This window comes from Phaseolus vulgaris, chromosome 10, assembly GCF_051622355.1.
Source record: "Phaseolus vulgaris cultivar YP4 chromosome 10, ASM5162235v1, whole genome shotgun sequence".
NCBI classification, from domain to species: Eukaryota; Viridiplantae; Streptophyta; class Magnoliopsida; order Fabales; family Fabaceae; genus Phaseolus; species Phaseolus vulgaris.
In genome coordinates, this window is record NC_143507.1 from 19,238,053 (window position 1) to 19,245,793 (window position 7,741).

Here is a 7,741-nt window from a genome sequence, read left to right on the forward strand (position 1 = left end):
ACATGAAGTGATGTAACACACATGAGAGAATAAGAAACATCTCTTCTTCTTACCATTTTTTATCATTTTCTTATATGGTATCAGAGCACCGATCTTGGTGCCCTGACAGCCTCTCCATTTTTATCCCCTAAATAAAAAATCATGTCTGGCAAAAAGGCATCAGTAACGAGTCCGATAGAAACCTCGTACAAGGCTTCAGTGCCGAGCAAATTCAGAAATTGGCAAAGGCTATTTACTTGCTCAACAATAACAGTAAAAGTGACACGTTTGTTAGCTCTACAGGTCTGCTTGCCCATAACTCCTCTTCTAATCCTGCTTTTACGAAACCATGGATTTTGGATAGCGGAGCAACCGATCACATTGCATCAGATTCACAATTTTTCACACACATTTCATCATCATTTATTTCAAATGTTAATCTGCCCACAGGCTCAATTGCGCCCATCTCATCTACGGGCACAATTAAATTCAATGACAAAATCACTCTCAAAGATGTTCTTTGTGTTCCTTCTTTTAATTTAAATCTCATGTCTGTTAGTAAGATAACCAGTTCACTAAATTGTTGTGTCGTTTTTACTCCACATGGTTGCGTTTTGCAGGACTTGGCTACAGGGAGGATGATTGGCTCGGGTAAACAACACGCAGGCTTATACTACATGTCCCCTCTTCCAAACCAAGGCCACGCATCTCAAATATCGACTGACCCTGATTTATGGCACAAGCGCCTCGGACATCCTTCTCCGGCGTGTCTACAACTTGTATCTTCCTTACAACCTATCCCTATCAGTAAAAATCTCATTCCCATTCATAATAATTGTAGTATTTGTCCCAAAGCTAAACACACAAGGCTACCCTTTTCTTTAAGCACAATAAAATCTCCTTCTCCATTTAATCCATTGCATTGTGACATTTGGGGTCCTCATAAAACCCCAACTCATTTTGGAAAACGTTTTTTTCTCACTATAGTCGATGACTATGCTAGATGTACTTGGCTATTTCTTATGAATCACAAATCTGAAACCCAACATCTCTTAGAGTCATTCATTACATTTGCACAAAATCAATTTCAGGCATCTATTAAAACCATCCGCGTTGACAACGGACTGGAATTTATTTCAATGTATGCTTTTTTTCTCAAAAAAGGTATTGAATGTCAACGCACTTGCGTCTACACTCCTCAACAAAATGGAGTAGTAGAACGCAAACATAGACACGTTTTAAACACAGCACGAGCCCTCCTATTTCAGTCCAATTTACCATTAGAATTTTGGGGAGAATGCGTTTTAACCGCCACATATATCATTAATCGCTTGTCATGACCTTTACTAAAAAATAAATCACCTTTTGAGCTACTATATAATCAACCACCTTCACTTTCTCACCTAAAAACTTTTGGTTGCCTCTGTTACCCCACTGTTGTTTCACCTAAGCAAAAATTTGATCCGCGCACCCGAAAATGCATCTTCATTGGTTATCCTCACAGTCAAAAAGCATACAAATTATTTGATATAGATGCAGACACTTTTTTTACAAGTCGGGATGTCATCTTCCATGAAAGTGTTTTCCCATTCTGTCAACAGTCACAGACACAATCCTCACCTCCATTACAAGGTATTTTGCCCACTATTGACATTGACTTATCCACTCCTGTCCAACATTCACTTGATCAACCTTCTTCTCTTACTCATCACAATGCACCTGAACTTCCATCAAACCAACCTTCTTCTCCTACTCGTCACAATACACCTGAACCTCCATCAAACCAATCCTCTTCTCCTACTCGTCACAATGCACCTGAACCTTCATCACACCAACCTTCGTCTCCTACCGTCATAATACACCAGAACCTCCAGTAGACCAACCTTTTTCTCCCATGCCAAGAAGTCTAGCACCCATTACCAAACCTTCTCCAACCAACCTTCCTGTTCGACGATCCAGTCGCACATCAACCCCACCTTCCTGGCTTCAAGACTACGTAACGGGATCCCAAGCCAATCATTCGACCACTGCCAAAGACCGGTCGAATGGAACCAGGTATCCTATGCATCATTTTCTTTCTAATTCACGATTTCTTCTACACATAGTGCATATCTTGCTAACATCACAACCACTAAAGAACCTCACACTTATGCTCAAGCTATCCTTGATCCAAATTGGAAAAAAGCAATGGACGAAGAGTTTTCCGCCTTGCAGCTAAATCAAACGTGGACCTTGACACCGTTACCCGCTGGGCAAAAACCCATCGGATGCAAATGGATCTATAAAATAAAGTACAACTCAGATGGTAGCGTCGACAGATATAAGGCGCGCCTTGTCGCAAAGGGGTACACTCAGATTGAAGGTGTCGACTATTCTGAAACTTTTTCACCAACAGCAAAATTAACAACTTTGAGGTGTCTCCTCACCATTGCAACAACCAGAAATTGGTTTACTCACCAGCTAGATGTGCAAAATGCCTTCTTACATGGCACATTGCATGAAATTATTTACATGGACTTGCCACCCGGGCATCATCAACAGGGGGAGAACATTGTATGTCGACTCAACAAATCCCTTTATGGTCTCAAACAAGCATCTCGGACATGGTTTTCAACATTTTCTCATGTGATTAAGTCTGTAGGATTTCAACAGTCCAAGACAGATTACTCTCTATTCACAAGACAAAATAACTCATCATTTATTGCCATTTTGATTTATGTGGATGATATTCTTTTGACAGGAAATGATTTGACAGAAATTCAGCGTGTTAAAGATTTTTTATTACAACAATTTCGCATTAAAGATGTTGGAGACCTAAAATATTTTCTAGGGATTGAATTTTCCCGTTTCAAAGCTGGTATTTACATGTCCCAAAGAAAATATACACTTGATATTTTGTAGGATACGGGACTCACAAGTGCTCGTTCAGACAAATTTCAATGGAACAACACCTAAAACTCACACCAGACGATGGAGAGTTATTAAAGGATCCAGTCAAATACAGGTGACTCGTGGGACGACTGATATACCTCACGGTTACTCGGCCTGACATAGCATTTTCGGTTCGGACCCTAAGTCAATATATACAGGATCCACGGAAACCTCATTGGGATGCCGCAATTCGAGTCCTAAAGTACATCAAAGGATCACCAAGACAAGGATTGTTATTGCCCTCCGAAAACAATCTGAGACAGCTTATTGCGACTCAGACTGGGGAGGTTGTCAAACAACTCGGAGATCAGTATCTAGGTATTGCATTTTTCTTGGTTCTTCTATTATCTCATGTAAGTCAAAAAAACAGACAAACGTATCAAGATCATCAACGGAAGCAGAATACCGTGCGATGGCCAATACTTGTTTGGAGATAGTTTGGTTGCGATATCTGTTGCAGGATTTAAAGGTGTCATGTAACTTGCCAGCTCAACTTTTCTGTGACAATCAAACGGCATTACATATAGCAGCAAACCCAGTATTTCATGAACGCACAAAACACATTGAGACAGACTGCCACATTGAGTGAGAAAAATTACAAGCTAGGATAATCAGTCATTCATATGTACCGACACAGTATCAGCTCGCAAATATTTTTACGAAGGCACTGGGCAAGGAACAGTTTTTGACGCTACGACACAAGTTGGGGTTCATGATCTTCACCTACCAACTTGAGGGGAGTAAGAAAATAATAATTATCAAATTATATGCAATTATTGTATGCAATATTGTACGATATTGTACGATATTGTACCCAATTATATGCAATTAATTTAATAATGATAGAATCTCATGATTAGTATCCTACCTAATTAGATTGTAATTTGGGGAGAGAAACTCCCTATATATTTCCTATACATGAAGTGATGTAAGACACATAAGAGAATAAGAAACATCTCTTCTTCTTACCATTTTTTATAATTTTCTTATATGTTTTATTCTGTTTTTATGAAAATAAGAAGCTTTTTATTGTGGAGCTAGGAAATATTTTTTTCATTAAAAGTAGATATTCTCGTGGTACCATGTTTCTTCATTATATTATTTCGTTGGGTGGTTATTCGTATTAAATATTAATTTCTGCTTTCTTATTTAACAAAAATAAATTGAATAAACTTATACTGGATTTAATACTTTTACTTTTAGATGCGAATTAAATGACTTTACAATGTTTATGATACTCTCATTATTATAACTTTTATGAAATAAGTTTAAGATATTCTCTATGAATGAAAATCCATGAAGGAACAAGAAAAAAAATCATAATTAGAGATAGGTACAAAACTTTTGTCCTGCACGAAAACCTTTTCGAAAATATATGGGATTATTAACGAGTACGAGTCAAGTCTCGCACAATTATTTGAGATTTAGAACAAACTTTGCAATGTAAAACTTGATTATTTTCATTCAAAAATTATCTTGACGACAACCATGGTCAACTAGATTAAGCTTATGATATAAACATATATATGTTAGTACTTCCTATTAAAATAATAGATTCTTTATTATAATATTACTCATTATAAGAATGAATAATAATAATAAAAAAAAAGACAAATTGGAAGTCTTTAACATACAAGATGAAGGATTATTTTGTTTCATTATTTTTATTATTTGTCATCTATTTTTTTATATATGATCCCCTATAAGTAATAGAGGTTTCAGGAATAACGGGGTTCCAAACCGTAGGAAATAACGAGAGTTCCAAACCGTCGGTAATAACGAGGATTCCAAACTGCCGGGAGTAATGAGGGTTTTAACAAACCGTCGAAAAGTAATTATTTTTCATAGTTCATAAAAACCGTCAATAATCTATTAACGACGCTTGAATCTTTCAGGAGAAAAGTAAATTATGGGATTAAAATCGTCAAAAACACCAAAAAATAATTCTTGTTAAAAATAATTTTTTTTTTAGTGATTTAAGCATATCTAGATATATGAGATATGAGATTGAAGAAATATAATATTTTGTAATGTTAAAGAAAAGTTAAGTTATAATAAACTATTCTTCTAATTTTTTTTATTTTATCTAGTAAGAGAAAGTTTTCATATTTTCCCATTTGAAGTGAAAAATATGAAAAGATACGCTCTTTCAGTTTGTAAACAAACACATACATATTTGAAAATGTCCAATAAAATTTCCAATTGATGGACAAATTTGACAAATAAATATCATAAACATATTTTAAAATTTTAATCAAACCAAAAGGTGAATAAACCTTCTTTTTCTTATTTTTATATGATCCAAACAAGGGAGTTAAAATCTCACCCATCTCCATCTTTTCTACCTTGGAATTCACAAAGCATAAGCAGCCACATGTTAGGAACAATATGAAAATCATTATGAAATATTGATAAAACTTGTGATATAATTATTTTTTTAACACACGATTATTATTTTGTGTTTGGTATAAGCATGTCTTGAAACAAATACCAAGGATTGAAAAATATAGGAGGTATATTCGTAAATGTTGATAAGGGCATTTCAGTGGACAGTGGTCCTATGAAAGCATCACCATTCCAGAATGTGATAGGACCGTCCCACAACTAGAAGCCAAGTTTTCAGTTTTCGCTTTCTTAATTTATCATTAATTATTAGTATTAGGTAAATCAAGTTTTACTAGGTATACAAATAAAAAAGGCTTGTTTATAGAATAATTCTTGGCACATAAATGTAGCTTATGCCTAATCATACCATATTTGTTTGGAAGTAAATATTTTTAAAAGAATTTTTTTTGTATAGTTAAAATTAATTTATTCACAAGTTAATTTGCATAAAGTTATTTTGTATGATTCTTTTTTTAATTTTTTAACTTATTCATTACTGAATTTTAATTTATGAAGAAATTATTATGTTTTATTTTTTTAAATGTAGTCATGGGAAAAAATTATTTAAATATGTCTTATGAAATGAAAAAAAAAAGTAATATTGTTTGGTAGTATAAATTAAGTATGCATTTATTTTATTCTACTTACATGTTATGTTAACTTATTAATTTTGTAACAATTGGTTTGAGAATACATATTCCACATTTTTTTAGGAAAATAAGACCATTTTGAGAATTGTTTGGTCAAAGTTGTGTAGTGTATTATGACATAAAGAATGTCTCGTCTACTCATTCTGATCCTGTCGACAACTCGAACGTGGAGGAATCGTTTTGTAACACTCTCTGTCCCGTCTACGCGACAGCGTTCTCTGCAGAGTCACACTCAGAACCTTCTCTCGAGTCTTCAAACGTGACCTGCGAAACACACAGACGGCGCCTCTAGCGGCCGTTTGCACTCCGACGATCAAGTTAGTCCACAGAACCACCAAAACGAGAAAACTAGTAGTGTGTCTGAAAAACTCTTACTCTCTCTTTTTCCTCTCCCTCAATCTCTCCCTGATTCTCTTTTATGTCTCTCTCTCTGTTTCTGGGCATAACAGAATTCTGTTATGCTTTTCTGGCATGTGTCAGAACCCTGTTATGCTTTTCAGAGACAGTGTACCTACAGAATCAGTAGTGAGAGCGTGAGAGTCTGTGCATGTCTGCGCGTCTCTGCGCTTGGCTGCGCCTGTCTGTACCCTTAGTGGTACGGAGTGCACTTTTGTCTGGACCGCACCCCTCTCAGATGATGACACGTGGAGGCCTGCAACTCACATCTACTCACACACGTGTCACTTACTGGAAGGGCTCTAGCGCTTCTCTTTGTGTGCCTAAGTTACGCCCTTGCGGAGTAACATAGGATACTTCTCTTGATCTCTCATCTGGGTAAATCGCATACTCTTAGGAGAACGCCCGGTGTGGCTGGTCTAGGCACACTCACCGAACGCTGCTCTCTGCGTAGACGACTTACCCTTCACGCACGTAATGGGTTGAGGGAGTCACCAATCACTGATCGGTTTACTAGCTCCCTCAGGCCACTCTCGTGCGCGATTCCTTGAGATGTGCTCATGCGAGGTCCATGTATAACGCTCTCGCTGGGAACCTTAATCCCAGTTTAACTGCGTGTAACACAAGACCCCGATGACAATAAACCCGATGACTGATCAGTGTTTATTTGCTTCTCGCGTTCTGCCCCCAGGCGTTAGCCTGAGAACTGGTCTGTTGGTGGCCACATGGCTACTGACCACCGATCACCGTTCTGGATGATCTGTCCCCTGACCTCTCTGCCGCCTGATCTGTCGGTGGTCACTTGGTTACTGACCCCCGATCACCGCTCTTGGCGATCGCCTCCCTGATCTCTCTGCCACCTGGTCCACGTGTCACCCTGCGAGCAGCCCACGTGGTCCTCTACTGCTGACGTCATCTACGACCGATGACCGATCAGATCACAAGCCCCCCAGTCTCGAGTCGAGAACTCGTTCTCAGCGAAGAGACTAAGTGGTCGTGCCCTCAGTCCACGTGGCAAGTGGGACCGCATCACGTGCCACCTCACGTGCTGCTTCTTTAACGTTTGAACTTCCTTCCTTAATCTCGCGACACGTGGCCCCATCGACAGCCAGCGTGGTGTTTCGCTAGCGCTTCTCTTATTCAAATTGGCGCGCTCCTTCACTGTTCCTTCATCTTCTTCATTCGACTCCCAGACTCCCTGCGAACTCTTCCTCTGCGCACCTATCTTTCTTCAAATTCTCTGCTTCCAAACCTCTTGCGATCATCCAAAGGTATGGTTTTTCTTCTCCCTGGGTCTATTTAGATCATCTTTACCGATTGCATTTATCTTTCTTGTTAGCATGCATTCATCTTCTCTATTTCCCTCTCTCGAACCCGCGCTAGGGTTTTTCACGTTCTCG